General features: G+C 33.5%; 1 protein-coding gene and 1 long non-coding RNA gene across 9 annotated transcripts in view; both read left to right on the top strand.

Moving 5' to 3' along the window:
• The window catches only part of LOC128228627 (uncharacterized), a 60,779-nt gene extending 57,525 nt beyond the window's left edge, over positions 1-3,254 (top strand). For 3 of the 8 annotated variants that reach the window (XR_008259955.1, XR_008259953.1, XM_052940043.1), the window contains 3 exons: positions 1,682-1,775; positions 2,469-2,546; positions 3,096-3,254. The gene's annotated coding sequence lies outside the window, so the exon portion shown is untranslated. Of the gene's footprint in view, positions 1-798; positions 912-1,250; positions 1,469-1,681; positions 1,776-2,468; positions 2,547-3,095 lie in introns of those variants that run through there. The other 5 variants (XR_008259954.1, XR_008259950.1, XR_008259952.1 and 2 more) reach the window with 5 other exon arrangements.
• Positions 3,255-5,716: 2,462 nt separating this feature from the next.
• LOC128229042 (uncharacterized) lies at positions 5,717-8,047 on the top strand. Its single transcript, XR_008260023.1, has 3 exons — positions 5,717-6,025; positions 6,954-7,070; positions 7,357-8,047. It is a non-coding gene; the product is annotated as an uncharacterized LOC128229042 (long non-coding RNA).
• The last annotated feature ends 18,465 nt before the right edge of the window (positions 8,048-26,512 follow it).

Here is a 26,512-nt window from a genome sequence, read left to right as displayed (position 1 = left end):
TCAATAATTACACATTTGCTGTAAATGTCACACGTTTAACAAAATACAAACAAACAAGTTCGACAGGGATGACTAACATCTTCATTCTTTTGAAATATTGTATTCAGTGCTACATCGACTCCCGGTTTCAGATTGCTAGACCACTTCAGGCTGTTGGCACATCGGAATCCGCAAATAACATTAGGCCACACCAAATTAATGTTTAGTTCCTCGGATTTTTGCCAAAAAAAATTGGAGCGAGCGAGCGAAAAAAAATGTTTTTTGTCAGTTTTCATAAAAACCGAAGCGAGCGAAGAGCGAAAAATATATTTTTCCTTATATTCAATATAAATAAGAAAGATTGTTCAAAATAATTGCCCTTAAACCCATTTTAATGCCATTTTAAACTGAACCTCTTATGGACATTGGGAAAATGTCGGAAAACATACTATTTATTCATCCGTGTTTAGTACAAACATTATATGGATAAATCTAATTTCTTATATAATTAAAACGCACTTTAATATGATGATCATTCATAATAATAAATAACCCTGCTTTTAGTAAAAAGTTTGAAACGACTTATATAAATCTACCTGAATCAGTTTAACACCATATGCAACTGTATTAAGACATAACTTAGGATTGATTATGGATTTGTAAAAAATGATCACTTACACATCATCAAACATCAGACTCCATATAACATAGACTAAATTTTGATTTTATTATCACAGGAAATGCAATGACATGTGCTTATTAAAACAAAAAGAACAAGGGTATTTTTCAGAGTACTTTTTTTGGTTATTTAGATGTTTTTATGCCCCCCCCCCAAGTCCGGAATAGCGGGGACTTTGACTTCCGGTCTCTCAAAACCCGGGTTAAATACCCGACCTGCAGGGACACACTAACTTTAGCATCGTCGTAACGAGGTAAAATTTCGGTCCCTCGTACTATGACTTGCATAAAAGAGTACTAAGTTGATCATTCCGATTTCCATTCAAAACGAGTCACTAATTACGCAATATAATCGCTACCAGTCTCAGATACACATGCTTTATTGCATAATGATTGCTTTAAATAATGACCGTTTAGTGAATGAGACGATCAACAATGACTTCAAGCATGCTCAAAACATATTTATTGTAAAAAATAAGATTTAATTTCCAAACTTCGAGCCACATTGCTTATACCGGAAGCCGCCATTTTGATTGAATTTACTGAAACTATAGTCTGGAGTTCCTTCCCCTAACACTATCGTTATCGGGTCAGGCAAAGATCAATAATGGCGGCGCCCAGTGGACGCTATAACAAAAGTAAAATAAATGGTAACCTTATAGTATAAGGTATAGTATAAGGTTACCATTTATTTTACTTTTGTTGATCAAGTTTATATTACAACGGCATTTGAACACTATTTATATGTAGAATATAATGGTACACTCGATTTTCGGTGATCACTTGTCTGGAAAGAAATATTATGACTTATGTAAAGTTTACGTAATTCGGACGTTGTGTATTTTCGGATGTTTGTCAGTTGGAAATGAATGCCTTATTTGACTTCACCCTGTCTTATTAAGACTGATGGTTAAAATGGGAAATTCAAATGAATATTGGAACAAGTAAATAGAACTATTACACTGTACTTATTGCATGATTTGATTGTTTGCTTAAAAATAAATGGAGATGTTTTATGTTTTAGATTTTCCAAGTTTCTAGTTCTGATGTCGGAAGACGTTTGCTGCTCACCGACAAACATCAGGCCAAAAAATGGCTATGCCCAATGGCTATTAAAGGTTGCTGTTTATTTTATTTTTGTTGATTCCATTAATGAAACAACGGTCTTTGAACACTTTTTATCTGTAGAAATAATTACACAATTGATTTCAGTTATTTCTTGACTAGACAGAAACTTGAGGAATAAAAGCTACAATTTCTATCATTTAGGACAAGTAACAATTCCCCAATCTTAATATATCAGCCTTGGAATAATTTTAACTTTTTGGTAATTGTGAAGGACGACCATAGGGGTATGGCATTACAACACACCCTGCCCCTGTGATCAGTTTTTACTACTATTATTTCATTGACCTGTTTTGGGTTTATGTCTTGTCTAAAGCAATGTCAATACAAAACATTTATTTGTTAAGTGTATTGGTTGCAATGTCCGAGAGATCAGCTTATCAGACATTGATTCAGAGGGTCCGGAGTTCGATCCCTACCTGAAGTTTTGATGAAAACAGTTCTGGTTATAATCAGTAAATGGTTCTTTATTACATACTCAAATCAGATTTTAAAACTAAACATCAGTTCATTGCTAAAAACCTAGTATACAGTTTTGACCATTTAAGCTATCCAAACAATCTGACTTGAGCAATTGCAATCATAAGGATTGTATGAAATATTAAAAAATGTAATACATAGGAACAAAATACTTCTTTATTTTGTGCATCATTAAAATCCTAACACATGTCTTTTATAATTATCAGACCAAGAGATCACCCTAGGGACCAAATCGCTGGAATTGGATAGTTGGGATAGCTCGTCTGGCCAAATCCAAATATGAGGTAACTATGCTTCAAAGGCTCTTACATAGCTTACCGGTAATGCTGTTACACATTTCTGACCATCGTGACATACATAAATCTGTATGTCTTGCAACTATGAGTTCATCTAGATACAGAATAAATCATTAATATGGAACTGTCTAGTGTCGTAATGCACCTTTTACCGATTTTTGAGACTAGATACCACAGGATGATTAAGTGTACTTTTCTTGTTTTATTTTTAGGATAATTAAAACAATTCTGCTACATTTAGTGAATTTAACCTCCTTATGAACCAGATCTTCAAAGAATTGAAAGCATTACAGATAATACAATTACTTTCCTTTCTCGATTTTTTAACAAGTTTGGTGTTTGCGGAAATATTTTCACTTGAGGTTTTATTGGCAACAGAAAACTTTTATGTCACACCGACCTGCTCAGCAAATTATATTATGATGAGTTATCAGTAAAGGTAATTATGTGAAAAACTATGTTTTAACAGTTCAGATTGTTATGAGGATGAATTAATATTAAATATATGTTTAAGATTTGAAGCTATTTTGGTTTCAGTTTACTCTTGTCAAGTTCTGAGAGCTCAGTCAGTTATGTTAGACGACCTTCACATCCCATCCAGGGGCAACTGATGTGGCCGAGCAGGCACAAAGACACAGATTCAATCTATTTATCTTACAATGTAAAAAATGTTGTCAATTACAAGCCTTAATCCTTGTTTAGTCTTGTTGTTTGGTGAAGGTAGTCATATCTTCAGTCATCCTTCCGTCTGTATGGCCTAGTGGTAAACAATCCGCCTGCGGAGCGGGGGATAGTGGGTTCGATCCCTGGCCGCATCATACCAAAATACTTTAAAAGTTGATACAAGTAGCTTTCTTGCCTGGTACACAGCATTTCAGGGTAGTGCTTGGAAAAGTGGTGTACTCAATACTGGTTTAACCCAGGAAGATGTACCCCTTGTATCTGTGCTTTACACGTAAAAGAACCAAGGGGTCTCTTTGAAAAAGAACTATCTCTTCAGCATGCTGCCCCTTCAGCAAAAACAAAGAACCCCGTTGGAAATAAGTGCTTGCACTTTCACGGGTTTTCCTTGACCGAAAGGTCAAAAGAAAATTTTAATACATACATCCTTACAATATAGTAAGCCAAAAGCATTCTGTTGTTTGTCAAACTTTGTGTTCAGGTTACCTTACTCTTCCTTTGACCTTAAGATCTCAAATAAGGAGTCATTTTGTGTCCTTCACCAATCTCTCTACCAAGTATTAGGACCAAGCTAGTCTTGAGCATTTCTAGTTTCAACCTCACAAACATTGGTCTACTGACAGAATGACCAGCATATGCAAAGTAATGCACACCCACTTGTTTAAAGTGGGGCAGAACTATCACAATAAATAGATGCTCACTGTCACAAAACACTGGCCTAATTTTATGACATCAGGTTTGGTGATAAGTGGTTAAGCAAAATTTAGAGAGCGGGCACTGTGAAGAAATAGTTTGCCATTTCAATGGTCATATCTCTTAGAGTGATAGTCTGATACAATAAATGGATATTGATGGTTAAATGAACTTGTCCAAGATACATGTATAATGGCAAAACACGTTTTGACCTAACTTGTAGATAAGACCTAAATAAATTTGTTTGGTTATGGTTACATCCATTTCCGAAATAGGTAGGGTAGGATTTCTTTTTATTAGGCTTTACAAATGTCATTTTCATCATTAGATAATGGTGTTAAAGTTATCTTTCCTGTATAAGCATTTAGGTTTTAACTACAAAGTCAAAAGCGATTAAACCTTTTTGGTTTTTCATTTTTTTTTCAAACAGATTATAAAACAGTAGTGTCGGCGCCTATTCTGTCGGTAGGGTCGGGTAACCCAAAGCAAATCAATTTTTATTGGCCTTAAAATTGGAAAATGGGCTTATAATTTAATTGAGCTGAGAACTTATGCACCAGTCAATTGTAACCACGGGGATTTTACCATCAGTTTGTCCCCCAAGGGCAGGCATTTTACCCGGGGTTGGCTGGACCGAAAGTCAAACCCCGCTATTCCCGACATGGTGGTTGGGGGGGGGGGGGGGGTGCATAACTAGTCACAATTTCGTCTTTTTAATTCTTTCTGCACTGTGACATCCATTTTCAACTTTATGTAGGTTGAAAGTTCAAACATGTTTGGCGAGCTTTATATTCTGTATCTATGGTGAAAGCATACACACCCAGAAAGAAAACTCTTACGACAAATGGAAATAAACTGACACACTTGTCAATAAGAATGTTTAAATCAGGTGATGTAAGTCATTGAACAGCAAACTTCTTCCAACATCAGAACTGGGAAATCTGAAACATAAAACATTTAATCTTTATGCAACCAAACAAATCACGCAATAAATACAGTGATGAAATTATATTTTAATTTACTTGTTCCACTATTCATTTAAAATTCTCATTTTAATCATCAGTCATAATAACAGAAAGTGAAGTCATATAAGGCATTCATTTACACTTGACAATCATCCGAAAATACACAACGTCTGAATTACTTCACTCAAGTCAAAATATTTCTTTCCAGACAAGTGATCACCGAAACTCGAGTGTACCAATATATTATACATATAAATAGTGCTCAAATGCCGTTGTTATTGGCGCCGCTCTGAAGAGCGCGCCTATTATGGAATGGGAATTTATTTTAGTTAGTGGTAGGAGCGGTTTTTAAGTTGATTGACAGTTGGGTTTTACTGTTATTTTATTATGATTAAAAAATGCAAATGGATGGCGATTGCATGGGGGTTAAAATGCTATTTGTGGTTGAATAGATTATCTTCAATTTATCTTCAAAACATTATATTTGAAGAACGACGAATAAGTTTAATAACTGTTCCCGTTTCGTTTACGTTTTCCGATTGGTTAACTGTAATATCATGTGCCGGAAATGTAAATATTCGGAGGAGTTCCGAATGAAATGTAAAATGTGTGGACCGGTAATTATATGTGAATGGGAATACTTATGTTTTATGTTGTTTTGTTATGTTTACTGCATTAATAAACAATGAGGTAAGCTGTTTTCTTTAATTTAATCGATATTGGATTAAATGTTCGCCTAACTTTATTTTTTAATGTGTTGAAGGTGACATTAGTAAAATTGTATTACGATTGCCCCCGAGTTGTTTTATTTTTAGAACACTACACATATCCGGATGTTGCTATTTTTAGAACCAGAAGGTATTTCCCCGCTATTCATAGGTCAATAATGGAATTTCTACATCGTCGATTAATAGTTGGAAACTCGGTTTTGTCATGAATATACGTTTAAAATAAGTAAACACTAAAAGTGCACACTGACAGTTGATTACGATACATCTAACAACTTGAGTCATTACAGTAAAACATGGATTATAAGTGAATTATACGCGTAAGAGAAGATATTCTGTCGAAAAACTAATGTCAACAATCAGCATGGAATTGGGATATTCGTATCAAAGGGCTATTCATGTAAGTATCCTTGAGTAGTTGTGTAAGTTTATGTGTTCAAAAATGTTTGTTTTTTAATTTCTTTGGAATTCTTAAATCATTTTTATTTGCTAAACGTTAAGACAGCGTTTTAATATTTCTACATGTACTATAAATATACATGTTACATACTTTACATCTACATGTACTTATAATGCACCAGTCAATTGTAACCAAAGCCCCACCAGGTATAATGCACCAGTCAATTGTAACCAAAGCCCCACCAGGTCCGAGGAATAGCTGGGACTTTGACTTTCTGTCCAGCCAACCCCGGGTAAAATATTCGTCCTGCGGGGACGAACTGATGGTCAAATCCTCGCCATATGCCCCGTACCCCAGGGAGCCTAGGTAAGGCATATTCCCTGCTATATCTGGCTCAAAGACAAAACATCATATTCACCCGGCACTGCGAGGCCACCTGAAAGTTAAAAACACAGCCTATTTCCGCGGCATATCCCCAGACCTGGAGGACCGTGGTTACAATTGACTTGCGCATTATGTACATATTTTTAAATGTACTTATGTACATCATTTATGTATATGATATGAGTATGTAATCTTTTATTTGATTGTTTTATCTTAGAAAAATATTAGACTTAAAAATACCCATTATTTGTTTACAAACTGCATATTTTCAAAATAAAACTGTAAGATGTACATGGTTTCGGGCTGGAAGCCACAACAGCTTGGACACAAGCGACATTCATTTGCTTGGTGTAGGTCTCGTTGAACGCCATACTGTTGTGAATCATTATCAATTATATGCACAACATCTACACATTTGTGCCTACCAACCCTTACTCTTGGCTAAAACGGATATTAGTGCAGAAAGTATAATTAATACATGTGCATTTGTATTTTACGGTTGTAGTTTCTGTTTGTTGATAATTAGAAGTCTAATTTCTTTCAGGCAGGAAAAGGACTGAATATTACTATTATATGAAGAATTCCAGCCTGCATTAAATACTTTGTTGGATCATTGAGACAGATTTGACATCCATGTCTATCCACATCTGATAGAGATGATGTGAGTATTTCATATAAAACATATTTGAGTTGGTGTTTGTTGTTTTATAAACTCACTGTTTTCAATAATCCAGTGGTTGTGGTGGTGGTGATGGTGGTGGTGATGATGAATTTTATTGATAAATTTAGTAATTTTCTTTATATTATATACATGTATGTATCAGCTTATTGTTGTTGTTTTTAAATAATGTTGAGAAATATTAAACTGTTTATATTTTATTTTGTATATGTATGGCAGTATTATTATCTATACAAATTAGTTAGAAAGTACTTTTTTTCTTTTACAGCACTAAACATTCTAGATGGGTAAAGACCTGTTAAATCAGCATTGACTCAGCATTGAGTAATTTTCATCTGTGCAGACACTACAAGTACAAACGCATGGGAACAAACCAAACTTCAAATGTTGAAGAGTGAAGAATTATTGTGAAACGTTCTAAATGTTAGAATACCATTGACTAAATAAAACAAATAGACATCGATTACCAGCAGAGACTGTTTACATGTTATAATATTAAAAAGACATTAGTTGAGAACTCACTCTGACATTTTTGGAGGGGCATTACCGCCTACTTAGTGTTCTTGTTTCTTTACATATTTTAATTTAAAAGTACATTCATTGTTTTTAAATCTGAATTCTGAGTTAGTATCATAAGTAAAATTCATTTATTTGAATGATTACATTTTATGAATAAGTCCAATTGAGCTTTTTACAAGAAAAAGGTTGATTTTTATGCATTTTATTAGTTATAAAAATGTATAGTTACATGACATTATGTATATTTTCTTCAAAACTGAACGGTAAACTATCATAAATTGTCTTTTGAATTGTTCATTAGACATCATAGAAAATATTTAAATGATTTCAGCAGGTTGTCTTATTATTAACTATTTTTTATGAATTTATAAAACTGCTATATATTTTCAAACATCGAAATACTGCTCTGTTCCGAAGACTCACAAGATCAATCAAAATGATTTTTTTCCATGTGTATCAATAATATATTTGGTTGAACGTAATTTTTCTGTTAACTGAAGTTTATTTTACCAGAAACTGTTGTGTTTATTTCATAATCTCTGATAATGTGAAAAAAATCAAATAAAGACAAAATATTTTTAATTAACAGTAAAAAATCTTCAAAATTTGGATAAAAGTCCCATAGTGTACCATGATAATAACTATGTTGTCCGTAAAAGCTTTATAAAAGTGTGTATTACTTATACCTTAATTCAGTTCAAATAATTATGGCCTTTAAGGATTTGTGTTTTCATAATATAGATTTCCTGTTATATTGAGCTTTGTCAATTTGTGTTGATGTTTATGTACAATTACTACTTCTATTTCCTAACTTTTGTCTCATTTGTCAAATTGAATTGTTACATATTTAAGTGAAAAAACACACACACTATTTTTAAAGATGCACTCTTACTCCCCAATAAGACTTATGATAATTAATATTATTGTTTTCATTTTTCAAAATGGGTTGATAGATGTCAACAACAATGTTTCTAATGAAGGAGTTCAATTTGCTAATCAGAATGAACTTAAACATGGTATTTCTGCCTTGTGATACTATAGTAGACCACAGTAAATCTTTTAGCAATCACCAATTGATCATTTAATATTTGTCATGCATTCTGCTATTATAAACAGGGTGACATGCTTGTTATCAGTAAACGATATTTCAGTAAATGCATTATTTAGTAAGTAGTTATTGTTTTTTCACTCAATTTGATGTGTGTTATATATACAATTATATGTATTGATTTCAAACAAGAGTTTCACTTTAAAGATGCTCATTTAAAGATAATGAACAGACACACAAAACTAGACACATTTGATACTAATTATACGAATGATTATTGTTTTATATATAGGTGACCTCTGATTTGTTTTGCAGATATTCATAAATGGGTGTTATTCTTTATTGTCTTCAGTTTCTTATACATTTAAGGATTTTTATAATTGCTTTTCTGGTATATATTACAATGTAATTTAATGCAAATGAAAACACACTTTAAACTGGACACATTTGATACTAATGATATAAATGATTATTGTTTACATGTACTCTGATTTGTTATGAAGATATTCATAAAGGGGTGTTCTTCATGTTATTATACATTTTGGACTTGATTTAGTATTGCTTTTCTGGTATATATTCATTTAATGCACAAAGAAATTATTTTAAGTGTTCAGTATCACTTTCACACATTGTTTACTATTATTTGTTTTGCATATTTGGCCTATTTATGCTTATATGTGCATTGTTGTATTTCAAAACCTTTGTGAAAAATAGAAGCAGTATTATTTCCTTCATACATAGTCTGATACATATTCAGTTTGAATGCGTTATTTTTTATCATATTTGAAAAAAATGCCATTGTCCAATAAGACACATGCTGTTTTTGTGTTAATATCAACTAAAACATCCATTTTCTACTCTTCTTTACTATGTAAATGAAGAAGTTAACATTAGTATTATTAAACAGCTAAAAACAAGGCATGTTATGTTATAAATGCATTTCATCTAGTAAACAATGTTCACTTTTATATAACAGTTCAATAATTATGTTCTATTTATGTTTGCAACTTTACAGTTCAATAAGTATGTTCTATTTATGTTTGCAACTTTTGGACGAAATGATAATGTTTATTATTTATTTATAAGTACTACACAAATTGTTGAATTGTTATTTCATATCACTTCTTCATGATGAATGAGGTAACTTATTCTTCCCTACAAGTTGTCATTCCAGCATGGTGACGTTGCCCCCTCCCCCTATATGATTAGAACTGCAGTGTACATGAACACTCTAACTCTATTTCAGCGTATTGCAAGAGTTATTCCCTTTGTATCTTTTCCTGTCCGGGGCATACCCCTGCGAAAAAGGTTCATGAACTATTCCAAAAGTACATGAACGTCCAAATAAGTTCATGAACTTCAAAATAAGTTCATGAACTTTGAAAGAATTTTTGTGAAGTTCATGAACCAAGTATTGAAGTTCATGAACTATTATTGTGATAATTTATTAGTTCATGAACTCTTGACCAGTTAACTGAAAGTTCATGAACCACATTTGAAGTTGATGAACTTTTGAATAAGTTCATGAACTTTGAAAGTTTGTTTGTCAAGTTCCTGAACATTTTATTAAAGTTTAGCAGAACTGCAACATAAGATTCAAGTTTGCATTTAAAAATATTTTTTCTAGTTGTTAATGTACCAGTCAGACAATTGTAACAACGCCCCGCCCAGGGCAGGGGTACATCAGGGATTGAGAGGGGAACGTGAAATGTTTTTACCTTTCTTGTTCATCAACTTCGTATACAGATGATCTGAGATTTGTGGCTGAAGGAATATTCTTAACAAAGTGTTGAAAAACAAAAGAAGATTTTCTCTTAAACCGAAACAACTGGTTCTGAAATATTTATTGGTTAAGATTCTTAAGAAATAGTTTTCCCATACAACTTTTGTTATGGTGACCATGCTGTACATATATAATTGATAGGCATTCATAGTCGTTTATATGATTTTTAAACTTCAAAATTGACTTACGATTTGTTTAAACAAATGTCTTGAGTCTTTGTGACGGCAATGTTCCAAACAGTAGTTTTTAATCTCCACTATTAGACAGCGTGAAAATGTATTTACACATTGGCTGATAGATGGTAAGATAATTAATAGCTATGATTTCTTTCCTCCAGAGTAATTCAAAATCCATTAGTTGTCTTTAACACTGAAAAAAAATGCAAACACAGCTGAATGACAACAATAAGCCGCCATTTTGAATTGAACCGGAAGTACATTCTGCAGACGATAATGGATGAAGCTTTCGTTGTGTAGGTCATTAAAATGACCAGGATGGCAAACTGGTGAGTTTTTACCTATCACTTGTAAATTATTGTTGAACTAAATTGGTTTTGACTCCTTACTAAATGTACAACGTTATTCAAAGACAATATCAATTGACTGTAAATTGTAATTTCTGGAAAGAGCATGTCAATCGACAATTTGATTTTTCAAATTATGAATTATATGTTTTTCTTACAAAAAATCATTAGAACTTATTGTCATTTCGCTCCATCACTTTGAAATGTGTTTACTTGTGTAATACTTTCATTTGATCGGAAAAGAGACAATTTAAAGAAGTCGGGAAAATATGTGACAGTTTAGAATTGTGATATGTGACTGCATTCATTTAATGTTCTTGGGTGATTGGGTGAAGAAAACATGTCTTACATATAATTGTTTATGATATATACTAAAGTAAATTGTCCATTTCAGACTCAATGGAGACGAGTAAAACACAACCAATTATGCAGTTACTCAGCTATAGATGTGGCGAAAGTGAGGATGTCAACTTTTCCTGTTACCGGTACGCCTGAACCCTGATCATGTTGCCACCATACAGAGCCCCAACCCACCAACGTGTGCTGTACAATTTCTGCAGATGCCCACGTGTTCATGACACTACTGACTAGAGTAACTGGTAAGGGTTTAAGCTAAGATAATTTTAAAAGTTATGAATTTTTTTTTTGTCATGAACACGTCATAGTGGATTTCAATGGAACCAAATACATATTTGACAGAAGTGAGTGTTAATACAAAGTCATACATTTATTGTTTTTCCCGGGAGGACCCTTTTCTCTCAAACATAGCAATTCAATTACTAGAGCAATGCCCCTTAACTGTCATATGACTCAAGAACTTGACAGTAGATTGCAATTGGTATCACTTTGAGGCTTAAATGTGAATCGTCCTCTACCTACAATTAATACTAGCTAATTTTGTTTCAACTGCATAGTGAAACTTAAATGTGAACAGCTTAAAATCTCATCCATTCTTTAATCTTCTAGAGTTAAAATAATTTAAAATTGGCCTTATTTAAAGGAAGAAGACTTTAATTATGTATTTTAAACTTGCTTTTTATCATCAAAAGCTAAATTCAATGTCATATATTTTTCAGGGAAAACAGACTTAAAATAGAGGAAGACAACTGCCGGTTGAGAAAGAAAAGGAGGACATGGGCGATACATATTACTGAACTGCAGTATAGAATCAACCAACTCCATGTTAGTTGCTGTGGAAATCAACATTGATACAGATAAAATTTTCGAAACTGTTAAAAAATATAAGTTACACTATCTTAACTAGGGAAGAAGTGAAAAACTGTTCCTGTATAGTGCGGGACTGCTTTACACAAACTAGATCCTGTCAGAAAAAGTTTGGCAAGTCGCAGTGATTAAATAAATTTGAAGCTTACACACATTCTACCCTAAAGAAGAACTATCATCATCTACAATGATATTACATCATTTGGCAAGGTCTTAGGTGTATATACTCACAACAGTGTTATGTGTCATAAAAAGTGGAAGTGTTATAAATGGGCGACTTCTTGACAAAACCATAGAACTGTCATATTTTATAATGATTAGTCTTGTTTCATTATAACTTCTTAAACCATTATGAAAAACAATGAATAAGTATTATAAATTAATGTGTGTTCAATTGCATAACTATTGAAAGTACATTTATTAGAATATTTATGTGATGGTCAAGTTTAATTTGCTTACAATCCACTAATAGTCTATTACAGTTGTGATCATCACATTTCTACATGTTTATTGTATAACATTCATAGTCCAATTATTGAGTAAATTGCTGTGATCATAGTGAAATTTTGTTGATGAATATTCATGAAATTCATAATATTAATTTGCTGCAAAAAGTTCATGAAAGAAAAATGACCACTTATGATGAACACTTAGTTCAGTTACTTTTAGTTCATGAAGTTCTTGAAATTTGGTTCAAGAACTTTAATTGAATGACTTTTAGTTCATGAACTTCATGAATAAATTGGCCATTTCTCCTTCATGAACTTTTTATTAAAAAGTTCATGAACCTTTAGTTCATGAACTTCATGAATAAATAGGCCATTTGTCCTTCATGAACTATTTAATGAACTTCATGAACCTTTAGTTCATGAACTTCATGAATAAATTGGCCATTTTTCCTTCATGAACATTTCATTAAAAAGTTCATGAAGTTCATGAACCTTTAGTTCATGAACTTCATGAATAAATCGGCCATTTGTCCTTCATGAACTTTTCATGAACTATTTCATGAATAATTCATGAGCTTCATGAACCTTTTTCGCCGGGGTAACTAGAAAACTACTTTTTTTGGAATTTCATTAAACATCATTCAATGGTATTTAGCACAACGAGAGGAAGTGAGGTGCACAATGACTACAGCTGTTTTAAGCTAATTACATAATTATTGCCCTTTGCCGCTTTTTCTTGACCAGAGCATTACTTTAAAACTACTTATGGTATTGAAATAAAACTTGGTATATGGGTATGTGGCAATGACAAAAAGTACAGTGCACAAGCACCCTAATTCTGTCGTTTTCATTAATGTACCCCACCCCTAATGAAATGTTCAACTTGAAAATCTTCAATTTCAATGCTTTTGCCTATGTTGTCATGCAGAAAACTACAAACATTTTGAGAATTTCATAGATGCGGTTCAATACACCATAATATGCTTGTTGGCCTTGACATTCCTTGTTTTTCAACATATAACAAGTGCATAAACTATTAAACGGCGCCCTTTGATGCTTTGCATTAATGGTCTTTCTTGTATTAACTTGATCAACAAAAGTAAAATAAATGGTAACCTTATAGGGTCCACTGGGCGCCGCCATTATTGGCCTTTGCCTGACGTACTGTATGAAATATCAGTAAGCAGGGAACCAGACTATTGAAACTAATGCTAAACCGATCGAGATACAATATAAAAACACTACGCATCGGTAACTTCCCTTAAAAAAAACACGAAAACTAGCGTAGAAAAATTATACTTGATTATTTTTAGCCTTTTAATAAATTATTACCTGAAAAAAAATTGTTTGGGGATCAAAATGGAGGTGCAGGCGCACAAAAAAATAAAAAAAAAATTCTTACATTTTAAAAAAAATAGGAGCGGTAAATCCGAGGAACGAAATATCAATTTGGTGTGGCCTTAAATCAATGAAAACAATTATTTGAGGCGTACACAACTCTATATGTAGTCATAAATTTGATAAATAATATTTAACAACTCCAAGGTAAACACCCACTAATTGACTACACATAAGCATTTTGGAGGAGTCAAAACTGCACATGCTTAGAATATCTTCTTACTTAAAGACCATTCTCCATTTTCCGGAGGCGATATGGAATTCCGGACAGGACCATTCTTTGAGCTGCACAGATTTTTGTCATTGAAAGTTCCTCCGCAGCTTCAGCAACCAGGCGGCTAAAAATAAATGATACATTTCTGTTTTAACAGAATGTTCAAATGTTATTATGTGTATTGTAGGAAAAGGCAATGATCTTAAAGAAACCGGCACACTTCTTATCCAATTTGCTTTGAGATATTTGAAGTAATTCAATTTAAAACACTGAATAAATGATTTAATATGAATGAATGTGGTGAGGTGAGCGATTGGTAATACTTCTTTAAAATAGGACTATTGTTTTATTTTGTTGCCATGATTGTTAAAGTAGATGTTTTTCTTGTCCTAAAGCTGAAGAACAAAACTTTCTCACACAATGCCACTGTTTGGATACATTTCCATAATGTTATTGTGAAATACTAAAACAAATACCGCATAATGTCGTACACCAGATCAAGTTTGGCTAGCTGGTCTGTCACCATCCTCTTCCCTCCCCCTCCGAACTGTTAAAAACAATAACAAAGTAATATTAAGTTGTATTAAGGAATTGTATAAATAAATAGATGCACAATGCTGGGCCGATGGTTACTAAAAACCTATTTTCATAAGTACAGTACACATGAGAGGGATTGTTATTAAAGGGTCACAAATGCTACTGTAATTACCGGAAAACACTTAAATTTTCATTAACATATATATATATATATATATATATATATATATATATATATATATATATATATATATATATATATATATATATATATATATTATTGTATGTAAGGGGGTGGAGGGCATCATACATATACACTATGCATACATATTCATACAGTCATACGTGTGCAGTGTTGAGAATCGTTCCAGTTTGAGTATCGATAATCGGTTCCACACAAATAAGCGATTATCGATAGTGTTTGTTGACAATACCTTAATTGTAGTTTTATTCTTGTACAATTACTCGTAATCCTTAACTATACTTATGGCATGAATTTGTTTAAAGTTATTTAGTGTTGTTGTTGCTTTCGATCATAATGTATACAACAATTACTGAACAGTTCCGAATTAATAAATGTACTCAAAGGAGAAAATTACCCAAACTTAAATAACGAGAGGAAAGATGAAAATCAACTCAACGGTTAAATCGATGATCAATTATGACAAAATACAATCGATTGTCGCCAATTTTAGGTCTAACCAATCAATTTGCCATTAAAATCGATCACCGGTACATCACTACTATGCGTGTGATCTATACAACGTAGCGTAAAAATATATGAAATGATTATTAGTGGTTTATATAGTTAGTGACATTTTGGGGAATCAACAGAAAACAAGGCAAGCAGGCCACGTCATGTGCTGTAAACTTTTAACGGATTTTTGACCTCAAGTCACCTTCAATTGTGATATGCAAACACCTTTGAATAATAATACAACATGTTTCGGGTGTAATGTATTATCAATGTTTATACTATATCAAAATAAACTGCCATTATTCAGTCATGATATAATCAAAGCAAGTCTCGTTCTGATATGCATTGACGAATAAGAATGCATCTATTGTGGTAAGCTAACTTCATGCAATGGTAATGTTTTAAAGTCTATCGAACATTTTCTCGGAACTGGATCTGAAAACTAATAACAGTTATTAAGTGTAGCCATCAAAATCATTTGAAATTTATATTCAATTTTATCAATTTAAGCGAAGAATCTTATCAAGTGTCCGCAGAGTTTTGCAGAGCTAACCTCTTCAAGGAACGCGCATTTGCATTTCTTTGGTCGACTGATCACTCTCTGAACCCCTTGAAACACAGAATCTATAAATTTATTGTGTTGGCCGCGATAGCGAAATTCGGCAGTGGGGATGAAAAGTGGGTCTTACTCATTGAGTGTACTAGATATTGTGTGTGTGGGAGGATTGCGTAGGGTGAGTGCTTTCGGTAAATCTACCAACCACACAATACTTACGAACAATTACAATCATTAAAGCCCTTATATGCAATATATATGTCAGTTACTAAGTTGTTTTGACGAGATCATTAAGACACATAGATATACAAAAATAAGACGTACATGTATATGTTGCCCGAGACTATGCTATTGAAGTGGCAACTAGCCAAATAATTGTTCTTTTATTTTAAGTTTCATTCACTAATTTATTCAATCCTTCAGGTAGAGAATTGTGACCCACATATTTAAAAAGGTCAGACTTAGTTCTCTTTTGTTTTTGTGTGTAATGTGTCATAATGCAGATCGTTCAGAATATTCAAAATGGCCGCGGCCGTCGGCATGACATTAACAATTATTACAACTACTGATGATCAGGAATAACATTTTTAGCAGATTATTATCCAAAACAAACGTAGTAAATCGATACTGAACCGTATCAACTTATGATCTCAAACTTCAAACGATAAATCAATTGAATTATAATGTGTATTCTTAAAGAAAAATCTGAGAGTATAAAGTTAAAATGCAAAATTTACATTGCGTCAGACGCGTGTGCATTAACGGAAATGTCGGAGACTTCGTACCGCTTCAATACCAGTATCGTACAACTACTATATCTTACCAGTCTTAGTATTTCTTTCAAGCCGAATGTTACGAATGTTCCTGTAACGATTTTGTAATGAGCTCTGGTACAAATTCTCCGTAAATCGGGGAAAACGCGAAGATCGATAAAAGATGAAGTTCCTAGTATAGTAATAGAGTTCAAATAATTATGTAATTTTCAATAAAAGATAAAAATCATGCATCTCAGTTAAACTCACTGTTACAAGAATCAATCAGACTTATTTGCTCTGCTTCCAAACTGGGAATATAATTTGTTATTTTTCCTTGTCCAAATAAACAAAAAGGCGCCCAATGTTCACTTGAAGTCTTCATCAAGTTCATTGTAGCGTGAAATGCGGATTAATTAATTTAATTTTTATTCCATAAATATTTAGTTTCAACTATATATCCTGAATTTGTCAAGTGCAGTAACTGTTTCAATGACAAAAAGTTTTCGCAACATACTGTTTTGCACATAAATGAAGCATACTTTACTTTCAAATGGGAAACTATTTTTAACGCTTTAACAAAACTATCCACATTTTGAAGTGCCGATCAAAAGAATACATGTACCTCGGGTGTTTTCGTATTGATTTTTATTGGTTAACGGAGGTCAAACACCGCCCAAAACATGTACAATTCGATTGCCGGCCTGCACGCGCTTTATATGAGCATAAATGACAAGCTTTTCTGGTTTTGAGTTTCATGGTTCTGTGGTGCTCATTTTTTTGTACCCATCACCCCGGCAAAGAAAGGAAGTAGTCCCTTGCTACCGATCTGGTAATGGACTGAACAGGAGCAGACAGTGTTCAACCAGGTCAAAGACATTCTCCCATTTCCACGCCATCCTCGCATCTCCAAACTTCTCATGCCCGTTTGAATTGCATACAGATGCATAGACGAAGGCCCTAGGAGCCTGGGAAGTCTTCGAGCAGGGCATTGATGAAGGCCGAGAACTATAGTATGTTTAAGCTTGAATATCTCGCCTTGAAGTGGGCCGTCACGGAAAAGTTTGCCGACTATCAGGCCGTTCACAACTTCCATGTCTTGACTGACAACAATCAGCTCACACATATACTGACGGCTGCGAAGCTCAATGCTATAGGTCAGAGATAGGCGTGTGCGCTTGGCGAGTTCAGCCTCGACATCACCTTTAGGTCTGGCTTAAACATTTCGGATGCTGACGGGATGAGCCGTTTCCCGTATGAGAAGACTGCAACTGAAGAAGGCGATCAAGTGAAGTTAGATGGCAGAACCATACAAGCAATTTGTTCTGCTGTTGTTCCACCACCACCATTTGTCTTTAAACGCATTGAAGCACATAACTTCTACCACACAATGTGTGCATGAATGAATGTATTTCATATTTCCAAACAACTACAATTAAGTCCATCGAATGTTGACATTTTATTCATTGACGAAAGACCGGGAAATATGTTGGACCCTGTTTGGAATACACTGTTTGGAACATTTAATAAAGCAACGAATGAGCAAGAACTTCCTGTGTTTGGAACGTTGATCTGGAGTATGATAGGGTACATCAGTTCTTTGAATAATCATGCTTTGAACGATGTTCCATACCTTCAAGAGTTCAGAGATTTCTTCCTAGACTCCTTCAGGTTAAAGACTAAAACTAAACTTAACTGCAAACAGTTGAAAATAACAGTGATACCTCGGAGAGAATATATGACGCATCCAGAAAGGCAAGCAATCATCGGAGGTCGAGTTCATAGGAAATTTAAAAACGAGGGTGAAATAATTTCAACATTGAAAAACAATTTCCCGGAAGCAAAAATAGCAGCCATTAAGTTGGAAGAACTTACCATGCTAGAGCAATTAGCTCTGATAATAAATACTGATGTTTTAGTAGGAATGCATGGGGCCGGATTAAGTCAGGTGCTATTTTTGCCGAACCACGCTCTTTTTATAGAATTGTTCCCACTTAATTTTCACTGAGATACATATATTCATTTTCGAACATTTGCAAGATGGCGTAATTTGAAATATTTATACTGGCAGAACACGAAACAGGAAAACGAATTTCCAGATTTTTATACAAAAATACCAAAGAACATAGTTGATATGCTTTCTACTAAAGCAAATGCTTTATTATGTGAAAATATGTTATTCATTTCCTTTATATCATTTGAAAATTTATCTTATGTTTAAGAATCAACAAGCAAAATTGCATGAATATCGTTAATTAAGACCTTTTGGGCTTACGGTTGCAACATGTAGTATTTGTAGCACTGCAAATGTTATATTAGAACTACACAGTTTGTGTTGCTCTAAATATGTGTTATTGTTGCGAAATTGTGGTCAATTTAGTCATGTGGGGTTACACATTCTTTTGTTATGCTCTGAGTGTGCATTGTTGTACTCAAAGTTAAAACGAACTTAACTTGAAGTAAAACAACCCTATAAATGACGTTGCTCTTCTGTGATCACTAAAGGAATTGTCAGACACTGGAAGGGTTTGTGTAGAAGCCTTTTGTGGTTAAAAATACCGATTGTAATACTGCTTTGGTGTTTGCAGTGCACATGATGGACTTAATTGGAACTGTATTTGTGTTCATTTGGAACTGAGATGGATGTGGAGGAGACCTCCTGTGGTATGTTTGACAGTAGATAAACTTTTTTTGCGGCAGAAATAGGGAACTGGATTGACGTGTGAACCTATATAGGGTTTCTTTACACTTAAGTGTAAAGTCTCAAGTATATTAGGTCTCAAGTATAGCGACACTATTGTTTTTTGGGCACTTGATAGAGCTTTTTTATCCTTTATATTCGCACAAGATGGACTGGCATGTCTGTTTCCACATTCGAGATACAGATCATAGAATCATGATTTGGCTTTCTAAATACGTATTTGGTCGGGAAAAGATGTTGTTTGGGGTTGCTTGGAGCTAAAATAACAACACATTACGTTGAAAAGGCACTGAATAAATTGAAAAAGTGATGGGACTACAGGAAGATCACACATTTTTTTATGAAACTTGTCAAGCACTGGAGGCGCTTAAGTAGGGCCATTCAATGGTTAACTTGATTTTTATGTTACAAAAGAGATATATAATATAATTAAAATGATTAACGATTTTATAAATGTTTTTTTTTCTAAATACATGGAAATTTAAGACATAAGTAGTAGCCCTGACGAGATTGGTCATATTTGCATTTTGACATTCAAATGATTTGATTTTGGAATGCTTTAGTGCATCATGAATGCGTTCACATGCCATTTCATATCATTAAATTTATATAAATAAAATTAATAAATCTTGTGTTGAAAAGAAAAAAAAGACAATAACGAAGCTTAAAGCTGCATTCTCACAGATATAACATTTTTACAACTTTTTTTATTTTTTTGTCATGGAAAGAGCAATTTTTTGCGTAAATATCTGCAAACCAATGATAAAAGATTGCTGACAAAAGATTATATCGCAGATTTTCAAATTTCCTTTCGAAAATTAAATGTTTTATGGCTTAAACCGTTACTAACAGGTTAAGAAAAATGCATAAAACGTAATTTCTTTAACTTAAATATAAAAATCAGCGATCTAATGTTTTGTCAGCAGTCTTATGTAACTGGTTTCAATGATTTTTTGCAAAAAATGGCTTGTTCCAAGACATAAAATAAAAAGGTCGTCAAAAGTTATATCTTTAAATCACTTCGTAAATTATTAATGTCTGTATTTAATACAACTCCTATTCACTGAGAGATAGTTTTCGCAGTAAAATTCGAAGAAAATAAAAAAAAGATATCTTTCTTTCGAAGAAAGAAATATCTTAGTGTCAGAAAAATGAAACTGCACGTACTCCCGTTTATTTCATTTAAAAAATAAATAAATAAAGAATGTTTTTAACGTTGGTAACATCTAAAGAATCAGCTGAAATAGGAGTGCGATAGATTTTAAAATAAAATGAATTTCAAATTTTACCACTCCATTTTGATAGCATATGAACGCAAATACCCACGGGGAAAATAGCTAAACTTAAAAAGAAAACGTTTAAATAAAAACATGAAATGATATTTTAGTCATTTGTAGAAACAGTCTCCGAGAAATTTCATAAAAAGGTTTTAAACAATAAAAAAATGTATTAATAACAATTTCCCTTCTTTAATTGTTCCCTGTAAAAAACAGCCAGGTTAAGAAATACCCCAAAATCAATTTCTATGCTTATATGGCATGAAATACCAGGAGTAAAAGTCATCCCAACTCCAGACTTGTGGCAATGTTGTACCATGGGTATTTTTCCCCGTGGGTATATCAATATGCACATATTTACATCTTGGATATTTTGCCCACAGAAATTTGCCACTGAGGGTGAATCTTATTACATAAAACGTTACAATGTACCATAGAGTCAAAAAGTATCGTGATATTTAAACCTCTACGACATTGCCTTGGGCAGCATTTGTTTGGATAACAATACGTTGTTTTCATAAAATCTTTTCATTGAAAAGTAACTAAATATAGAGATAACATAGAAGATTTCATAAAGTGCCAGTTTCAATAGACCCTTGTGTAATCAAATGAACAAAAATTATCAGTTGTGTGCCTTTTTTGTAATAACCTTGGCCTTAAATTGAAGAGGTCAGTCATTTATGTTAAAATAACGAACATCTGCTATATATTTAGATATGCTTTTTATCGACATAAGCACCCTTTTTCAAAAGGCTCTCACAGCAATAGCAACTTAAACCACCTTAGGCATTTTTAAATCACAACTTCTTAAACCAAAAACTTAAACTAAATAAACTAAAAAAGAAGAAAACGATATCAGATAATATTGGGGGAATTTATCACACTCTGACCTTAAAATGACCATAAACTTGAACTTAAAGCAGGCAGTGTTGTATGTAAATTCAAAAATCCATATCAATGTGAATATTAATCTTTATCGTAAAGTATGTGCTCTATTCTTTAACATGTCTCTCTCTCTACTGGATGTTTTAAGGCAGAGAAAAGAGTCTAATGTTTATGCAGTTTTTAAAACATAATGATCTGACACTAACAATGAACTATCGTCCAATTTCCTAAACTAAAAATGGACTTGCAAGTGTTTGAACGAGTTTTTTTACAAGCACATCTTCAACCATCTTCGTTATGCAAAGTTTTTTTAAAACCATTTTAGTCTTGTTTTCATCAGGCCAATTCCACTGTCAATCAACTCACTCTTCTCTAAGACACATATTGGAAAGCCTTAGATGAAGGTCTCGAAGTCGGAACGCTGTTTTTGATATCAGCAAAGCCCTTGACACAATTTGGAATAATGGTATGCTACAAGAATCTAGTATTCGCGACAACTTACTGTTGTGATTTCGTGATTACCTCACCAATTGCAGGCAACGTGTTTTCTCTCCGGCTCTTTATCAAGTTGGGTCTTTCTAGGGGCTTGAGTTCCACAAGGATTTATTTGAGGTCCCTTACTTTTTTATTTCATAAACGACATCGTTGTTACCATAGGAAGTAATATATTTGCAGATGATACAAGTCTTTATATCCTTATGGGCTACTGAAATATTTCAAAGAAACATCGAAAGTATAACGCTTTGGCTGTCAAGTGGTTAGCTGCCTTTAATCCATTGAAAACACTGTCCATTCTGTTCTCAAGTAAACGCAAGCACGTGTCCCGAGTTGTCTTTGTATGACCATCAAACCTTAAAAATTGATTCTTGTTTATTGTAATTGTTTACATCAGCATTAGCTCAAGAAGAGACCAGGTGAAATACCAAGCCATTTTCAAATACCTGCGAAGTGCGAATGTACACACGCGCCCGACAGCCTATACGAGCAGTTCCGAAAAATCACGCAATGCCAGAGACTGTGCGAATATCCCACGTCGTTATCAGCGATCCTGCCCAGAACAAGTTTTATGTGCAAATGCGCGGAAACCACCTCTTGCAGCCTTGATGCAAAATTGAACAACAGTCCGTGAGATACCAGACGATACAAATACCATGGCAGGCGTGCATACACAAAATGAAGGCAATTAGTTTATTACATCAGGCGAAAGTTTTGACACGCATGCTACCCCGGAAGTGACCCGGCTGTTAATCACAATGGCGTTCACAACGGCAATGTAATCAGTACATTCGTACTCATTGGCCCGGCTACGCCGTGTATTCACCTCTTTAATACATATGTTTGTTTTTCTTACTTTGCATGTTTAAAGTTTGCTTCTTAAAGTTTAACTGCAATCCAGTTGTGCACTCGCTCTCAAATTAGATCTTAATTTACTTTTTATTATTTAGTTTTTGGGAGTTAGCTAAAAAAGCAAACAACATTTTGTTGTCATTTTTATATTCCCATTCCAATTTCAATTGATCACCTTGAAAATTCCACATATCCGAATTTATCTGTACGAATCACTGACATCTGTCCGTTCATGTCCTGAATAATTGAATTCAATTCAATAAACATGAACACTTGGCAAATAGAACGACTTTTTGTACATAAATAAACCAATACCTCGTATTAATGGTGTCAACATGTACGAACAGTTGCTGTGTTTCAAGTAAATTCAATTTTGCCGCTTCCTTTGTTTTGTTTTTTGAATGTCAACCCAGAATAAAAATACGCTGCCCTAACGGCCCACACTGGTTATCAAACACTAGCATATCTTCCTAAACTGCGTTCGCGTTTGCCTCCCTTAAGGATTTTAATAATAAATATGTTCAAGCAGATCAATAAAATTTGATTTATTTAGTCAATACATTATTTTACAGTCGCCAAAATTGATTTTTAAGGCGAAAATTGAATTCACGTGCGAACGTTCTACTGGCCGCAAAATAATAATCGAAAATCGGCTCGTGCCGCAAAACTGATAATCGCTGAGTCATGCCAATAATCGCAAAATCCCTGTACAAATGAGTTACTATATATAGTAACATATGTATTAACGCGCTTTAAATGACGTGGTAACCAATACACCGCACAAAGGGTTTGAAAGCAACCCAGGTCATGCGTGGGCACGTGTGACACCGGAAGCAGGATTCGGTGCCTTTAACTTTGTGAGGCTGTTTGCGGGGCTATTGATGTGCCGAAGCTCAAGTTTACCTTTATAGGGCCATCGACGATTAAAGTTGGCAATGCAGAAATGAAAATTTGTATTTATATTGTTGCATCCAGTCAATTTGTTATGTACACTTTGGAATGATAAAAGTCCCTATCATGACTGTTGACTAAGTTAAAAATGATTGCGATTGCAAACTATTGTCTGAGGATCATTTTAAATATATTATTCCTGCAAACATAATAATCATTTAAGCCATTGCTATGAAGCGACTTTGACAGTACCTTTTTTAATTAGACTAAATAGTCTAAACAAACCGAACCTATTATTGTCTAACTTAGGGTGTACGATATTCTTCCCGAGAATGCAGTCGAACAAGATTGCAGGTCGCCATATTCGCCACATTTACAATATTCATAACGACATTCGCAACTTAACCCCAATGTTCGTGGAAGTGTTGACGGATTCCGTCATGTTTCATAAGCCGTATTCAAGTTATATGTCATAGTAAACATAGAAAGTACCTATACACTAACAAAGCCAACTTGTGTATGTGATTGCAAGACTTGTATATACCTGGGTTATGTGGATGTCGTCCATCATTTTTCAGAAATTAAAGAACAAACATTTATCCCAAGATAATGCATTAACGCTTTAAAGCGAAAACAAACAAATAACAATAATTGTGCCATGAAATGTGTCTGAACAGAACAGTGATAAGAAGTTTACATGCAATTTATTGGCAATAAAAGCCGAGAACATTTTTATTCCGGCAATAACGTTTTGTGTTTAATGGAGTGAATCAAGCACATTAATAAAAAAACTAAATGTTTTGTAATGAGATAGCATGTCGGTAAAGCGACAGCACTTGGAAATACAATAGTAAAAGCATTTCCATGAATTTTAACTTCTGGGCCGCTGCTGAGGGATTGAGTACTTTATTCATTCTCGGGTGAATGCGTAGGCAACTGGATAATTTCGTAGGCGCAAAAAACATGATAAACGCTGATTGATAGAGATTTATCTGTGAAACAAAAATGAGTTTATTACCGTTTCAAACAGTGAAAATATCAATTTGATATTTTTCATTGTTTTGAAATTTAAGCCCGTTAGCGTCATCCAAAATAAACATCAGCGCGCACGGGGCTGAGGAACAACATCGACGACGTCATTTCCGAAATGACGTTACGTGCGCATACAGTTTTGTGCTCTTTTGTTCTAATAAAATACAATTAAATGTCTTTCAATATCAATTTAAGGCATATAATAAAAAATGTTTGTTTCAGGATGAAATTGCAATAAATTTCATTAAAGATGCACTATAACTCCCAACTAAGATTTAACACATTTAATAAAATTGTTTTCATATACCAAAAAAAGGATGAAAAATGTCGTAAACAATGATGCTTATAAAGAATACCAAGTTTAATTCAAAAGAAATGAGCAGAAAACACGGTATTGCTACTTACGAGATCCTAGTAGATCGCAGTAAATCTTTTAGCATTCACCAATCATTTATTAGTTTTGAGTTTTCAGCTATTATATACATGGTTAATCTTCAACATTTATGTTTGTTTTACATGTGTATGTATTGATTTTGAATAAGAGTTTCACTTTAAGAAAGTATTTAATTTGTGGCTTCGCCACTCGTGAATCATAGCAGTTTGTGCTTACTCGGTGAAATATATCACGATCTTACACAGACACAAACAATTATCCTCTATTGGTACTAACTATGAGTACGTGTTTGATGTGATTTGCCTTTTTTCATTCTTCTTTTATCTAATTGACACACATGTTGTTGCTAAAGGCTGCTTTAAATGTTCTCGCGTAATATGACATTTGCCTTATATTCAATAGGCATGAATGTTATCATATAACCTGACTCTCAATCAGCACTATTATTAACACAATAATTGCCTCGTTCATATCAAGTTGATCTGATTTTAACATAAAACAAAGCAATCTCACTTGCAGCCTAATTTGTACCTATTTATTGTTGTGTTGCAAAATATTCTCGAGGCTGTAAATTTAAGAAGCATGTTCTTATCTCAATATTTATACTGAAACCAAATGGCCAATAAGTGCCCTAACAGATCTATAAGTCTTTGGTGCGGATGCCATGACTATACATTTTGCAGACAATATCTCATGTTCCCATTTGCATTTATTTTCACGTTTAAGCTATTGCAATACATCACAATCATGTTGCCGTAGGAATTAGTTGTACGAACTATCTAGAATATCTCTATAATTTCTCAATGATGCTATCTTACTAAGATGGAAATCAGTAATACCAGTATAAATATGATTTCGCATGAGACATCTTTGAATATTAATTTACCGTTCAGCATTAAAAGGCTGCGTCAGTATGTCGAGACCTGTCAATTAAATTTACATTCTGCTGACATTGTCTTCTCTTAGAGTTATATATCGCGCCATTTCCTTTAAAGAACATAACTGAAAACAACAGAACAATTATTTCCAAGAAGATCATGTTTGACGGTGTATGCTTTTATCCACTATTAGGGTACTTTTGAATAAGATTTCCTTGGTTGGTTAATAAAGGCTAAACGTAAATGTTTCGATACAGTAAGCGATGGGCAAACTTTCGGAATTTCAAGATAGCCAATGCATTTGCACTTTTAGTGAAAA

Source organism: Mya arenaria, chromosome 3, assembly GCF_026914265.1.
Source record: "Mya arenaria isolate MELC-2E11 chromosome 3, ASM2691426v1".
NCBI lineage: Eukaryota > Metazoa > Mollusca > Bivalvia > Myida > Myidae > Mya > Mya arenaria.
The sequence above is the reverse complement of the archived record's forward strand: the minus strand, read 5'-3'. Positions and strand labels throughout refer to the sequence as shown.